This window comes from Salvia hispanica, unplaced genomic scaffold (assembly GCF_023119035.1).
Source record: "Salvia hispanica cultivar TCC Black 2014 unplaced genomic scaffold, UniMelb_Shisp_WGS_1.0 HiC_scaffold_561, whole genome shotgun sequence".
NCBI lineage: Eukaryota > Viridiplantae > Streptophyta > Magnoliopsida > Lamiales > Lamiaceae > Salvia > Salvia hispanica.
The window spans coordinates 1-17,218 of NW_025952313.1; the positions used below are offsets into that span (position 1 = coordinate 1).

The 17,218-nt window shown below is 35.4% G+C and overlaps 2 pseudogenes; one reads left to right on the top strand and one right to left on the bottom strand.

Moving 5' to 3' along the window:
• The first annotated feature begins 11,401 nt into the window (after positions 1 to 11,401).
• LOC125199568 lies at positions 11,402 to 13,758 on the top strand (annotated as a pseudogene).
• A 230-nt stretch (positions 13,759 to 13,988) lies between these two features.
• Positions 13,989 to 16,723, bottom strand: LOC125199569 (annotated as a pseudogene).
• Between the last annotated feature and the right edge of the window lie 495 nt (positions 16,724 to 17,218).

Here is a 17,218-nt window from a genome sequence, read left to right on the forward strand (position 1 = left end):
ATCCTTTTTATCCCTCCTCCTAACCAAGATGCATGAGGTTCAAGAAGACCGATTAATCGGTTAGAAGAAGAAGAAAAAGAACAAGCACTTAACTCAAACAAAAATACCTTTTTTAGCAAAACAATGTTGTTTTTTCATCAAGAAGTTCATGGATTAAACTTCATTTTCTTCTCAAAGGATGCAGTTTATGGAGCAAGTAGAGAAAATTGAGAGAGTTGAAAGGAGGGAGAGGTCGATCCTTATTATGTGCCTCTCTAAACTGGTAAGAAAGAAGTTGGTTGAAAAGAATTTGGAGCGAGTCTTGTTATAGTATTATTAATTTTATAATATAATCTTAGTTATATGAGTTAATATAATGCATGGTCACGCCAAAATATAGTAAAATGAAATGAAACATTTAATACGAGAAATTTTAAAATAGAAAAGTGAACATAAGTTTAGAGACCGAGACTTTAGTTTGGACATTACTTCTCTACAGCTTGATTAACTCACTTAAGTACATACATTTAATATGAGACATTTTTAAAAATAGAAGAAGTGGAACACATAAGATAAACTTTTAAACAACGTGCACTTTCACTGCCATAGTTCATGCCTGTTACCAATTTACCATAGTTTATGAAAATACTGCGTAATCCATCCGGGATGGAGAAGATATTTTGGAAAAAGTGGGAGTGTATGTATAAAAAATGAAAGAAAGAAAGAGTGGGTGTATGAGGATAAGCGAGATAGAGAAAAATTGGCGTTAATATTATTTGGAGAAAAAATTACCAAAGTAGAAATGTCATCTTGAAAGCTTAGGACAGAGGAGTATTCTTAAATTTGGCCCTATTTGTTTTAATTCAATAACACTCAATCTTTATAATCATATCTTTATATCACATCGGGGCATAGATACTGTGCCGTGTAGGATAATAATTAAAAATAAATATCCATACATATAAGAAATACTTTAGATGAAATGTTATACTCCCTCAAGTCCCCGATTAAAGTCACACTTTGACGGACAAGGTTTTAAGTAATGTAAAGTTGGTTGAAAAAGTTAGTGGAATGTAGAGACTCATTTTTATATTGGTTTTATAATGTGAGTGAATTGAGTTAGTGAATGTGAGACCTACTTACTATTTATGGTAAAAATGAAGGTGTGACTCTTAATTGAGGACGGGCAAAATGGAAAAGTTTGACTCTTGTCGAGGACGGAGGAGTATTATTTAATTTGCGTTAAATTTACTAAGTATATTATGATTCAATGAAATATTTAAAATTGTTTATTTGGTGACAAGAATTTTGATATTCACATGTATATATAAATTATTGAACTATTTTATTCAAAATTAGAGTGTAAAGGCCAAAGCTGAAGTGCAGCATTATGATGATTTTACGATTTTAGTCTCAAAAACATTTTTTTAAGATTTTAGTTTATGTACATTTGAAATCGGGATCACAATTAAAATATCCCCGTTAACAATTCAGTTAACATTTAACGGTTCACTTGTTTAATCACAATTTCGACCAATTAAAGCTGTTAGTGCCACCCTAATTATATGTAATTATTTTTAATAAATTTTCATTTAAAATATATAACAAATAATATAAAAAATAAAAACCAAATATACATCCCAATTTAATTAATCAATCATCTCCTTAATTAATCCGATAATGCTCACAACATTGATCCCTCCGTCGCGCCGAGCCCCCTTTCTCCTCTGCCACACCGCCGCCCCAAACGTAAGCGCCGCCCGGAACCCTTGGTTGCTAAATTAATTCCCCCAAAAGCAATCGCCGCCGAACATTAATTTAGGTGTTCATTTTTTTCAATTTTCGGACTTCTCTCCTTCTTTTCTCCTCCCTCCATCCGTCCTCCATACCCTTGCCACACCCGCCATGAGCTCCTGCGCCAGCGGCCAATCCTTGACCCCCGAACCCCTCCCCATCCCAAACCCCACCCACAACCCCGACATCCTCACTAAGTAGACGACCCCAAATTTTTTGGAAATAATTACATCGGGGTTCCTGAGCGCCTGCTTTTGGTGTCAGCGTGTGAAGGAAAAGGGAAGGCTCATGGGAAGTAATTGATTAATTAAATTGGGTTGTATATTTCATTTTATTTTTTATATTATTTGTTATATATTTTAAATGAAAATTTATTAAAATAATTGGATATAATTAGGGTGTAAGTAATCATAATTAACATTTTTTAAATTTTCAAAATTGTGATTAAAAGTTGATATTAAATATTACGAATTGTTAGCAAGACGAATTGTGATCGATTTAAATATGCGGGAAAATCCAAAAAGATAAAGTTTGGACAAATTTAAAGCATATGTTGATGATTTTCTACTCTTCAATATAGATGTTTCTCTTATGGCATCTCATTCAAATTGTATAACTACTCCCTCCTCCCTTTAGGAGTCGGTTGATCAATTTTGGCGTCTTTAGAAAGTCGTTGAGATAAATTAATAAAAATGCCTACAAAGTGTTAAAAGTGGGTCCCAACATCCACTACAACTAATAAAAAGTATTAAAAGTGGGTCCCAACATCCACTAGAGTTAATTATTGGACACTCATTTAAAAGTGGGTCTTAACACCCACTACAATATTCACTAAACACTTTTTTCTTAAAACATGTGCCCGACTTCTGGCCGAGACTCCTAAAGCGGACGGAGGGAGTATTTATTTATTCAAACTATATGATGTTTTCCTCTTTGATCCTTACGCATCCTTTACGTGTATATCTTATTATGATTAACACATGCACTTTAATTCTTAGTCGCACATCTCCACTTTGTCATTTGTTTTATTTGATTTTATTTCAACACATATAAAAAAGTAAAACCGTATACAATCGTTTTGCTGGATATGAGATGTTTCATTTAGAGTGGGTTGATAAAGACGGCTCCTACTGACGAAATCACTACGCATTAGCACATTATCTCGAGGTGATTCCAGTCTTGAAGTAGCTCGTGGTGGTCTTGACACGAGTAAATCCTTGAGCAACTGAAATGCCTTCTTGCACCGTCAAAGAGCGAATTCCACATCGTTGTGTAACAAATGAGTGAGCGGTTGCGCGATTTTCGCGAAAATCCTTGATAAACCTCCCCATAAAAACTCGCATGACGAAGCCTCTAACTTCTTTTGGTTCGTGGGGTAAGGTAACCTTGATATCACGTCTACCTTTGCCTTGTCTGCTTGGCAAGTATAACCGCGAACTACGTGACCCCGAGCAATGCCTTAGTCACCATGAAGTGACACTTTTCGAAATTCGGAACTAAAGTGCTTCTCTTCGCATCTCTTCAACAGATCAAGGGTGACCAAACAAGTGTCGAATGAGTTCCATTATGCGGTAAAATCATCCGAAAACAGACCATCTCAAGCCACATACTTCAGCCAGAATCAGAAAAAATGCTCATCATACACAGCTGGAACGTTCTGGTGCATTACACAATCCAAACGGCATTCTTCGGTATGCATAGGTACGAAAGGGCATGTGAGCGTGGTTTTCCCTTGGTCCTGCAGGTTAACGCGAGATCTGAAATAGCCACTTGTATCCATCAAGAGCAAAATGCTGCGTGCACGGTAAGAAGGAATAACAAGTCTCCTAGGTCATTGAATACTATATCACAAAGTCTGGGAACTCACGGGTCGTTGGAAGATCTCGGTCGTCGGACACACAGAATACCACTTCAAAAAAACCCTCGACCACGTATACTAAAATTTAGCACGGGGAAGTAGGGATCGATTCCACGAGAGACGGATCTTTGAAATGAACATGCTCGAGGATTCGAAACTATTTTTGGGTTAATTTCTTTGCCCATAGCACTTTTTGGAGTTGAGGAAATTAGACCAAACTTGGAATTTAAATGCAGCACACGCTACTTGACTAGATCTAGGCAAAGCGGAAATCATGCATGTAAGCTGGAAACCGAGACATTTAGCTAGATCTAAGAAGCTAATTCTAAATTACCTAGACCTGGGAAATAAGCGACGGTGGAGACTATATAGGTGAAAAAGCGAGAGTACGGACGAAAGGCGAAAGAAAAACAACTAACTAAAGTACTAACTAACGACGATTTCATCTTCTTGAATAATTTGCATAAAAACTCGGTAGAAACGAGGAGATGAAATGTGACCGGAAAAGCAAAACGGTGGATTTAAGCGGTTTGAAAGAACAATTAAAAACTAAACGGATCTACGGCTACCCAGACGAAGTAAGACGAAAGGAAATAGAAAACTCGAAAATCCATGCACAACTTGAGTCCCACTGTTCGATCTGACCTCGGATGCTAAATCCACTCCGGATCAAGCATCGACATGAACTCCGGCCAAAAACATACCCGCTAGCTACGAATCGCCAAACAAGCTTCCGATCAACAACAACAACACGAGATCTACCGCCGTATTCCTCGGATCGAAGTGCGGAATTGACCAAAACGGAGATTAACATGCTAGCTAGAAATAAAACTTCAAACAAAAACGAGAATCCAACGTAGATCAACACGAGATAAACACCACATCGTAATGAGAAACTAAATGCATAGATAAATGCAGTAAATAGCCACAACCAAATCGACTTCCAAAGCGTGAAGTTCGAGCAGAAATAAAGTGCAAAAAACAATGTAAGTAGGTGCTGCTTAAACGCCATAAGGACGGTGTTCACATTTGAACTTTCTCAGGAAAATGAAACCACTTAGAACCCTGTGCAGAACTCCCATTTCCCACGAGTGTGTTTTTGTGTGAGGCTAAGGCGAAAATTGTATATTGCGTGTGATGCATGCTCCTTTATTTATAGGCGTTGAAGTGGGGCCCAGCGAGGTATAGATAGTCTTTATTTGCCCACCATTATTGACTCCACTTCTTCTAGCCGTTCTTTTCCTTGATTCACGCTCACTTTCCTTCATTTCCTTCGCTAGTCCAGTTTATAGGCTTTTCTGGATACGTATTAGTGTATACCTGAACAAAAAGCGTGTTAGACAGTCTAAAAAATATAGTGTTTTTCACCCCCATAACCCAGTCGCAAGTGCTTATATGGACATCAATAACAATAATCATGGGGGCACTTATTGTTTTAGAAATAAGATGATGGCAACTTGAGATTTAAATTTTATGCTTCTATTTAAAACTATATGCCTCGGCCTCAAATAATTTTCTTCACAGTATAATGTGGAAAACGTTGTCATGGACTAATACCAGATTAATTAAGTACTTTGCAAAATTTTTGGATAGTCAGGTTGAGTATACAAAATGTGGCATACAAAATACCCCAAAGATACGCTTCTCCCTCCTAAGCATATTTTATGACGCAACACCTCAGGTAGCACTTCACTAAATTTGTTAACTCATCTTCACTTTTAAATTTCATATTAACTACGACTAGCACAACATAAGACACATTGATTCTTACGATAAACTCGATTATGTTATAGGGATTCTACAAATGAATACTTATCAAAACTATATGATCCCTTCTTGAATGGATCATATATACAAAGTCAACATTAAAAAATAATACTACTACTTAAATAGAAAATCTCAATTATGAGGTTTTTAAGCATTAATCCCTGAAAATTTTAAATTCTAAATATTTCGACTGTAAGCAATTATCTAGGTACAATTGACATGATTTAGCACCGTGAGAATAATTTAAACTTCAATTAGGGATTGATGGTCCTAACATTCTTGGATCCTAACCAAAGTTTAGAGTAAATGAAAAGCAAATCAATTGCATTAGTATAAAATAAGGAGGGTGCAAAGTGGGGAAACTTTGTTTATATGGTGGTCGGTTTGATATTTGTATATTGCATTAGTTTGGTGTTTAAAAGAAAATAAACTTTTACATGTGGCTCACATTTGTTGCTTTGGAGGTGCATCAATTATGTGCACTTCCTCTGGATATTTGGGGTCTCATCTTTGACTATTAGGTCATTGAATAACTTATTAGTGCAATAGGTCACCCCATTAGATTATTGCATTCTTCTCCAATAGTTTATCATAACCATTTTATTAAAATATGAATTTGGGGCCATGAAGAATATTAGGTATGGGTGTATGACATAGACAAGTAGGGGATAAACCAGAAAAGTTGCTAATAAATAATGTGGTAAATACAAATGAGAGAATTCTCCTACCTTTCAATACCACACACTTCGTAGTTCGTACAACATTTTAAAATATCATTTTAATAATGATATAATAAAATAATTATGATGTGATAATCCCTAAATAATCATTTCAATTAACTTACTATATATAAAAAAATGATTAATATAATTACAATGATTCGGTTCATTTATCATCCTCTCGTGAGTACTTATGTTTTCATTGAAGACGTTAAAGTCAATATTATTTAATTTAACTAAAGAGAAGATCTAAACCTCTTATTTGTCCTTATACCACTTTTAAAATGCTTTTTAGTTCACAACAATCTTTCCTTCATCTCTGTAATTTATTGAGAACAAGTGTGCATAACATATAATGTAGATTATGTTTGTATTAATTTACAAGGACAAAATATAAGTACTTTGAAAATAAATAATTGTTCCTTAACATTAATGCAGATTTTGAATTGTGCAAATACCGTTGAAACACCATCAAGCTTCAAAATCGGCAAACTAATTAAGAATGTGAATATGTGTATTGTTTTTTTTAATCACAAGGGTGCAGACACGGACAACAATATGGTGACGAATTTACACTCAAAAACCCAGGGCCTCCTCGAGGATGATCGGGTGTAGCAGAGAGCCCCTTGCCTTATAGTTTCTTAGGGTTTTTACTTTAGAACATTGGCCTCCTTTCAATATTATGCATTCAAAAAGCATTATTACCTAATAAGGGGGTAGCTTTACGATTAAGAAATAAGGGTTTAATTCAGAACATTGACCAGGGGTAGTATGTATGTTTCTTTCTCAAAACTATATTTCAGGAGTATAAGCAACAAAATAAGGCACACATATGTTCACATTTTGAAAAGGATGCAGAGAATTAACCATATTATTATCACTTATAATAATCAAATCAAATCCAAATTCCATTTTAGGAATGCTTAATTCCACACTCTTCTATAGCTTAGAAGAGCAGGAAGTGTATTAGCAAGAGTGGTTGCAAGTAATTAAGTACAATTAAAAGTATATTTAAACTTACATCCCATGTTTTAGATCAACACTCCAAATCTATTTTGAGTTTGGTTTTGTATATTAAAAGTATATTCAAACTTACATGCTATGTTTAAGATCAACACTCCAAATCTATTTAGAGAGTTGTTTGTAAGCATATAGTAATAACCAAGAATTTGAACAAGCTCAATGTTGAATTCTTTAATATAGTGATATTAACAAATAAAATAGCGTAATTAATCTTTGTTGAAATTCAATCGATTTCATGAAACCTCAAACAATAGCTTATGTATGAGTCAATCCCGATTTGATTTTTATATAAGTAATATCCAATCTTAAAATAATTTTTTAGAAATAACAAGAAAAGATATTAAAGCATTACATAAACGTTTACCAATCTTGAAATAATCTAATAGAAACAACAATAAAATATATTAATGAATTACATGAAATTTCTAATAATAGAGTGAAAAATTACAAAAAGAAAATATTCCCACAAAATCAAGTTTCGCCCAAATTTAATTCGACGGGCACCATGGATGTTTGCATCATCTTCTGTTTTATTCCCAAACGACATAGTAGTTTATAGCAGGGTTGATCCAACAATGACCAAAGTCCGAATAACAACAAACACACCTTATATATTTGCGTTAATTTATTTTTGCTCATTTACGCTATTCTTTTTATCTTACATTTAAATATTGCACTAAATTAAAATTTTTAGATCCACCACTAGTTTATAGGATGAACTTATAATGTCATAAAAAATACACAATCTCTATTTCGCTGAAAAATATAATTGGAGTAGTAAATTTACTAGTAACAAGTTAAAAGTCACTGTATTTTTTCACTGCATTAAAAGTTTGTGATATGAATTGATAAAAAGTTGATGTACTACTATTTTTTTTTTGGGTATTAATCCTTTTTAAAAAGTCAAACTTCAAAACCATTGAATTTCGGTACTATTACATATTTTTCGAATTCCTCAATCTAAAAGCGACGTTGGAATTTAATTAGCCACCACGATCAAGAAACGACGCCGTGGTATGAACAAAGTCATATAAGACGTTCTTTCACAATAATTATTTAGGTCCAAACTCTTTATTTATTTGCACTATAAAAGTTACTAATTTATGAATAAAATGTGAGAAAGGGTAGAAATACAATAGAGACGTACTTACAATTTCTTAATTAGTAATATTTGATCTGAGAAAGTATAATTTCACAAATGCAGTAAGCAACAATATGATGAGATTATTATCCGGTTTTTATTATAATCAAGTACTCTGTGTGCTACACAAATTTGGAACGCAGTGAACTTAACCATTAGTAATATTTTTTAATTCTTAATTTTAAATTTTTAGATCTATTCGCGGAGGGATTGCTATTTAAACAATATACCCTCCACCACATTAGAGTCCCGCTTACACTAGCACATACTTTAGTTAAAACGCAATAAAAGCCATTAAAAAAGCTATGAATTAGTGGTCTCACTTCAGAGTATATTAGCTTTTTAAAACCAAATTTGGAAATGACTGAAGCAATGAAAGTTGAGACTCTTATTACCATATATATGGTGTGGCGAATCCTGGACTTCTATTCGCCAAGGACGGACAAACAAACGACTCTATTCGCTGGACCGAGCATGATATAATTTTCTAAAAAGTTAACAAAAATTATAATTGATCAGGAATTCAATTATTTTTTCATTCGATAGTTTGAAAGTTATGAGATGGATTAAAAAGTCAAATTATAAAAATACCTCCACCCATCAAAATTTCCGTCTCACTTCATCCGACACGCTAAGAACGAATTAAAGAATTGAAAAAAGCTAGCTGATTGTGGGTCCTACTTTATATATTACACAAAAGGCTAATAAACCAGCTAGCTTAATACGAGCCCATTACCAAAATGCAGAAACGGAATTGACAAATTTCGTATGACCTTATGCAAAGAATCGATAATACCCTTTGAAATAATGAACCAATTTTTAGAACGAGTGTTTGCAGTAAATAAAACACTAACAGCGTGGATTTATTTAACCGAAATTAAATCCTATAAACTTGACCCAACAATAGTTGTGTTATAAGTATATGGTATTGGCATATGAAGAAAATAGTATTTGTATTTCTAAGTCTCTATAACTATTATATCAATTTCTAAATGCAAATCTACCAATCCAGCCACTCACATCAAGCTTTCAAAGACAAAAAAAGAATCCTACAATATACGCTATCCAAGCGAAGCAAAAAGTCTCTTCAATCACGAGTAAAAGTAATTAAGACAAACAAAGAAACAAAAAAATATAAAAACAAAATTATTATCTCACCTCCTATCGATATGTATTTTAAAATTAGGCGTGTTAGGTAAATCACTTGGAGATTTATCAATAACGATGATTCGATTACCTAATATTGTCACCTAATAAATTTTCCACTTCGCAATTATTTCATCATTTATATTTTATAAATTTGGTATTAAGTTAAGTCAAATTAAAATGATGTGGTTGGATATAGTGTGACATTGTCGCATTTCAACATAGATGTTTGTATTCTCAATATGGGTGGCAATACCATGCCCATCACCATTTTGCACCACAAATGCACTTTATGAAAGGATTTCATTCAATTCCTTGATTAGACATTTTTTTAAAAAGTAAAAATAAGTATTATGGCAAAGGAGGTCCATGAAATTATGTCCACTCACTACGTCCGGTAACAATTGCTACCCACTTTTATTGCACACCATGTGTGTTAAAGTTACAAACATATATTATATATAATAACAAGATAACTGAACAAGTCAATAAGAAAATCAAATTCAGAAGATTTATCATTAATATTTTCAATATTTTACGAGTCTCCAACAAATATGTTTTTTATTTGAAAATATCATGTAGAGTATGATAATGCAACACATGTCTAAAAATAAATTAATACGGACAAACAATCAGAATTGAACATGTGCTTCATTCGAAGAAAATGCTAAAACACCCAGAAATTGTAGTATTTTCTTATGTTTTTGAGTGATAGTAGTATTATACGCGTTCGTTCCACACGTTTCCAAGCATTAATTGTAGCATGTTTCTAAACTTGAAACCTTCTTAGAATGAATGAAATTAATAGATTCATAAATTGGCTAATTAAATAATTGTTGTATTTGTACCTCGTGTTCGACAGTGTGTTTATCCTTTGTACCCATAATTTCTGATTTATTATCAAAAGAGAAAAAGAAATACCACAATAGTTGAGATTTTTTGTAAGGAATTCTATCTACCTTAGGATCCATAAGATTCTAATCAAATATTTTGAGTCTTTTTTCTAGCCTTTACAAACATTTTATGAAAAACAATGAATTTCGGCTCAGATTTTATATGTATACACATACATTTGCTTGAAAAAAATCTTTTATAGATGGACACATAATCGCCATCGCATTTTCACCATTGTTCGCATTTTCCTCAGTCATGAATAACTTATTACCATAAATACGCCAATTTACTTCTCGTTAACATGGTTTTGTTTTAAGTTTATTTTAATTGTAAAGTAGTCCCATTTTGGTTCTATATTTTCTATCCAGAAATACGCCAAGCAATGGTATCTAAGTTATAGTAGCCACTAATCGCATAAGAATGCAATACTCACGCATTTTGCCGGATCGACATCTACCTACCTTATACTACTAATTCATACCCCTAGTATTTTCGAAATGAGAACTTATGAATTACCTGATAAGGACACTTGCACACCACAAGGGCAAAACCATTTTTCATATTTCAATACGAATCTTTTTATATATTATTTATAACTAATTTTTTTTTGTAAACTTAAAATTTTTGTTGATGACTATGAAGTGGTACAATATATTTATTGAATAATTAAACCGTAAAGAAAAGTTTGTTGTTGGCCCAAATTTTTCCAATTTTTAAATCCACAAATTGTGAACAACTTCAAATATTACTTTGATAAAGCCCCTTTTTAAACCGTTCTACTCTAAAAAAAAACAGATTAGATTCTATATAAACGCATGGGCTTCTCCGTGTGAAAGAGGAAAAAAAAAGTAAGAGAAAAAGGAAAATGGTGGTGAAGATGATGAAGTGGGGGCCCATGGCAGTCGAAAAGGGGCGAGAATCACGGTTCATCATCTGAAAAGCACGGTAGGCGATGATGATGAGTCCCCCCAGATATTCGGTTCAAATCAAATGGAAAAGGGGCCAGAGGGGTCTCTTTGACTTCTCTGAGGGGGAAGAGTGTGAGAAGGAATTTCACAAAGGAGATGTTGTTGAACCAACATGGAATTGCTTCATGGGAAGAGGAATTCCGTTGCTTCTGCGCTTTCTCTGCTAACAAGGACGCTCTCTTGCATCCATGGGAGGTCTCCTTTACCCTTTTCAATGTCAGTTCTCTCTCTCTCTCGTGTGAAAAATTTTTTTTTATTAATTAAAAGCAGATTAACCATTACACCTCAACCACTAAAGTTGAATTGTAGTTGAGGTGGAATAAGTGGGAGATTGATGTTGACTTTGTGACAAACTTGTGATGCTAATGCGGGGGTCCAACGGTGTAGCCTCTGCATCATTGAATCTGCAGTTTTTGATAAACAAGGAAGAGACGTCGATATTCCTCTTGTCATCAATGCTTCTCTTCATGTAACCAATCTTACCCAAATTTAGCTTTTTTTTTTTTCAATCACAGATAACTAAATACTACTCCTATTGTGTTCTTCTTGGATGCAGCTCTCAATCCTTCTTGTTGAAGTGAGAAATGTCCAAGATCTCTGAACCAGCACCAAAACCCTTTCCCTCATGTTTCCTCGATCACCATGCTATGGAGAAATGTTCTCCCCGGAGAAACAAGATCTCTCACTCAGGCCAGCCCCATCAGAGTCAACATCTTAAAAGGTCTCTCCCCCTCAGGCAAAACGAGCCGGTCAAGAGGGCGGCGCAGTGACGGGAGGAGCTCCGATAGGAGCAGGGCGGCCTCTACCCACTCGACTCTGATTCGGACGACCACGGATCTGGTGAAGGAGCTCTCGAGGAGGATTCTGGCGACAGGAAGTCCTTCAGTTATGGGACTTTGGCTTATGCCAACCCATGCCGGAACAGCATCGGCTCACTCAAACACGAGCAGCGGGAGGATGAGGACTGGCTCTACTCACCCATCACCCAAGCCCACTTCACCACCCGATCATCCAATGCAGGAGCAGAACTCAAAACGTCGGCTTCTGCCATGGAGGAAGCGGAAGTTGAGCTTCAAGTCTCCTAAGATGAAGAGCCGTTGTGAAGAAGTTCTATGGTGAGGAAGGCGGAGATGATATTGATTTCGATCGAAGGCAGCTTAAACTCCTCTGATGAGTCCACCTTAACGGGATATTTTCGATCATGCCATACTCGATTCTGGGCGGTTGAAATATGTTACTGAATTGGTCTTTTTCTCGTGCAGAAAGATGGGGAGAACTCTGCCATGTCCATCTCTGCGTTTGGAGCGATGGTTTCACCATTGGCACCTGGGAAGACAGGGATATCACAGCGATGGCCACATGAAGTTGAAAACAAAGTTTTCTTTGCCTCAATCGACCAGAGGCATGGCGTGCAGCTGGTGAGAGTGCATGCACAGCTCTGGTTGCTGTGATCGCTGACTGGCTGCAATCCAACGACAATGAGATGCCGATCAATCCCCCCTGACAGCCTCATCCGTGAGGATCACTGGGGTGGAGAAACCTCTGTGACACGAGACGTACAGGAGCGCTTCCCCGGGCAAGCATTTTGATCTTGAGACAGTGTTGGAGGCGAAGGTCTGGCCACTTTCTGTTGTACCTGAGAATCATTCGTTGGATTTTTTCCCTCCAAAAAGGATTGGATGACAAAGGGTGTGATGTCCTACAAGGTGCCATGTCATTTGACAACATATGGGGTGAAATCTCTGCATCTGCATCAGAGATGCCTCCTTGCTCACCCTCTAATCTACATCATCAGCTGGAGCGATCACTTTCTTCGTCTTTGAAGTTTAACAAGATGCATACTACATCATCGACACTTTGGGTGAAGGCTCTATGAAGGGTGCAACCAAGCCTACATCTTGAAATTTGACAGTAATTCCGCAATTCATCAAAGGAAGAACGGCATAAACCAGAGGAAAACGACGATAAGGAGGGCTCTACTGGGAAAGAAGCGGATACCAATAATCTTGCTGAAGGAAAGAATGCGGAAGAATCAAGCGTAGTCTGCACGGGCAAAGAGTCGTGCAAAGAGTACATCAAGAGCTTTCTAGCTGCAATCCCCATCAGGGAGTTACTAGTTGACCTGAAAAAGGGACTGCTGGCATCGCGCCTCTACATCATCGCCTGCAAATTGAGTTTCATTACACCAAATGCCTGCATCCACAGAATGAGCTTCTGGAAGCAGAAGTAGTAGGTGATACTCAGGGAACCATACCATTGGAAGAAGCATTAGAAGCTAAAAATTTGTAGAGATAAAACCCCTTTTGAGTTATGTCTAATTTTCATGTTTCTACATGACAAGGTATAATGTGTTAATTGTGCGCTAAGCTTAGTTTTAGCTTTCCTAACCTTTGGCCTTCACATCAATAACCAATTTTCGGAGAAATGTAAATGAGTTGAATAAATATAAATATTATCCTTCTTTATATACTTCCATTGAAAGTACAATATATTTTAGTATATGGATACATGATACTGATAGTCCTAGTGGCTAATGTCACAAAGAAATTGCCCCAAAACAGATAAGATATCATGGTGCGATTGACTCCCGAGGTTGAACAGAACACCTGCATCACATTCCAAAGCAATATTACTAAATCTTTCTCAGCACACATAATCAAGGAAAACAATGGAAGCATCAAACCCAAAGAACTCACTCGATCAAAATTTGGCTGCAGGCAGGTACAGTCATTTCATTTTGGGAATAAGGGATCACTGATTACCACATCCATTACTAACAGTTGAGCAAAGCTGAGATGCAAGCTTAACAACTCCCACATGGATGCATCGTTCTGTTTCAGTAATCAATAAATTTATATATTTTTGTTGATAAGGTTTGAGTGATGCATGTAACAGACAGATACACAAAACAATGAGGTGGATCTACAATATAAGCTGATATCCGGCAACTCAACTGAGTTCCGTTATGGATAGTGCTGCAAGGCTGCACCATTTTCAGTCTTATTATGCCAGAAATTTTAACAGATCTACGGCAAAAGTCTGACGTAGACCATAGTGGTGGACAAAGGTGAGCATACATGTGGAATTTCTGAACTGTGCTGCTACTTACCAAGTACACAACATCGAAGGCTTTCTGGTAGCTGTCACTTGAGCTCTCAATGTTGTCGTTCCTGCATAAAGTACTTTCAGGTGAGACAACTAAAGATGTGTCATGAATGCATCAGAATGATGCCCTAATTTTTCAGCTACAATATAAAAAAGAATGAAAGATGATAGTAAAAAAAAATAACTCGATTATAAATGTCAAACTTTGGAAAAAGTAGACACAAACCTAACTTAATAGGAGAGACTAGAGAGAACAATCCACTGGTTCAGTAGAAACACTGACTTTAGCAAACACATATCAGAGTTAATGAGGCACTAAGTAACAATAAAATCAGGAATAAAAGTTTAGCAGCTTTATAAAATCATAACTCATGAAATATTATTCAAAGATAATAGTATTCTGTTATCTTGGTAATGGTTTAGATTTAAAAAAAAAAATTGGAAATAACAACCATCAGCATTCTCGCAGCATTAGATGCAGCAATGAGAGTAACATATTCATAATATTTTTTACCAGAATTTATAACTCACAGGAATCCCACTGATATTCTTGTACTGTAGTTCAGACCATCAGACATTCCAAGATCTCCAATATGATCACCCAGGAGTAGTACATTAGTTCTCAGTTTCACAGAGGAGGCGTCAGGCGTGGAGTCTTCTGAGTAGCCAAGCTCCCCCATGAACCGGACCAGCCATGTCAATTGCATGCTCATTCTTATTCAATACATGGATTGTCTTTCCTGTAACAAAGAACAATATCCAGATGATCTGTATTCCTCAATGATGCAAAGGAAGGAACACATGCAGGAACACATGCAAGAAGAAAGATCTTGCACTACCATCTTTGTCAGTCACTGAAACAGTTTTGAAACATGAAAAGATGACAATCTGAAAACAATGTTTGAATAAAAACCGTTTTTGAAACCTATAGCATATAGAATTAAGTTAGTATCTGGAGAATCAAGAGAAATTGAAAATTTTGTCATCCAAGCTAAAGAGTTTAGATATAAAGACTACAGTGCATACAACTGGCTGCGAGTTTGAGGCTGAAAAGAATTTTTGATGTACAACAACAAATCAACAGTACAAAATCAATGCTTTCACAACAAGAAAATCAGAAAAAAAGGCACAGCAGATCATTCTACTTAATTAGTTATCCTTGTAAGTTCTACGCTGTAATAGGAAACATACCCTTTAAAAGATACAAGGTTACCATTCTTCAAAAAACCCTTCGATTGGATACAATTCTAACATTCTTAAAGGGCCTATGAAGTTTTTGTCTGAACACCGGGTGAAAAAGCATAAAAAATTAGCATCCACAAACAGTATCCTAAAAACTATACATAGGTGCAAAGCCTCACTAAAATCAGACAGGGGAAAATTGGAATCTAAAGGCAAACCCCTTTTTCAATAATATCTGCAAGCCCAGCAGAAAAAAAAGGCCGGAACATTACTTCTCTGCAAATATATGATATCACTTATAATTTTTGCCCTTAAATTTAGGTTACATAGAGTATAAAAATCAATCAGAATGGAAAAACAAAAATGATATAAAGTATTTTGGGAACAAAAAGTTACGGGAAAAACATCATCTCCCAATATGTGCATATGTCAGTAAAAAAAAAAATAAATAAAACTAAATGAAAAATTAATGTAGGCTCAGGGATTCTGGTGATGTCTACCCCCAACAGTTCAAAAGTTCAGTAACCCCATCTCTAAATGCAACCTTGATTTTCCAGGACTTTTTATTGCATCAAAGGAGTCCTCCTAAACAAGAAGGCCAGGGCCCCCCTCGTATGACTCAAACACTTCAACTCCCCAGAGCCAGTTGAAAACTTTCAAAAATTTAAACATTTGATAGAAAAAGTATTGAGGAATAATATATTGGAGGTTTAAAGACACTTCCAGTCTCTAACAAGACACTAATAATGAGGAGCATAGAAAGTGAAACATGGTTGTAATTCCATTCTTAAATGTAAAGTCACATACCACTCTTCCATAAGTTTTTCTTTTCGCAAGAGGAATGGCAGGGTCAATTTCAATGGATGGGAATGATCATATAATTTTGCCCCTTTAAATCATACTCAGGATTTCCCTGTTGCAGGGGGCATGACTACCTACAATTTTAGTATTTAGCAAAAAATTAGACGGGAAATTTAAAGGGTTTAAGCCTACTCTATATGGCTATATTTGGTTAGTGAAAGAACAGTCAGATATAAAAAATGGAACATGGTGGACCATATCCCAAAATGTAAAACAAGTAAATTATGCCCTGCTGCCCATTGACCAAATACTTAGTTAGTGTGGGGTCAAATTCAATAACCTGCATTTTAAAGTAGGATACATGTTACATATACGCACAGATGGCCAAAAGTAGACATGTTAATAAAATGCCAACCCCCAAAAAGTGGACGATATGAATAAGTATGAAAAAACATCAGCAAACATGACTGAATATAGAAACAAATAGTAGTACTAATTTTTTTTACATTTCAAATTTTCAGCTTTCTTATTATTTATTGACTGTGCTTCAAAAAAATTTTTACAATTTATAGCTGTAATTATCTTGCAGGTCACCCCCTAACTTTGTGTTTCCCCCATGCCTCTAAATTCTTATGTAGATATATATCCCGTTATAACTGAGTTCCTAAGTATTATTGCAATTCGTATTTTACCTTTTTTGTAAATATCTGAAAAAGTGTAACTAAAAAACATTGCACTTACACTCTAGCAGCCATTGTAGTTTTAATTCTAAACAAAGAATCGGGTAAATATTTTATGTCAGCCATCACAAAGGACCAAGAGTTTTTTTCCATGAAATAAA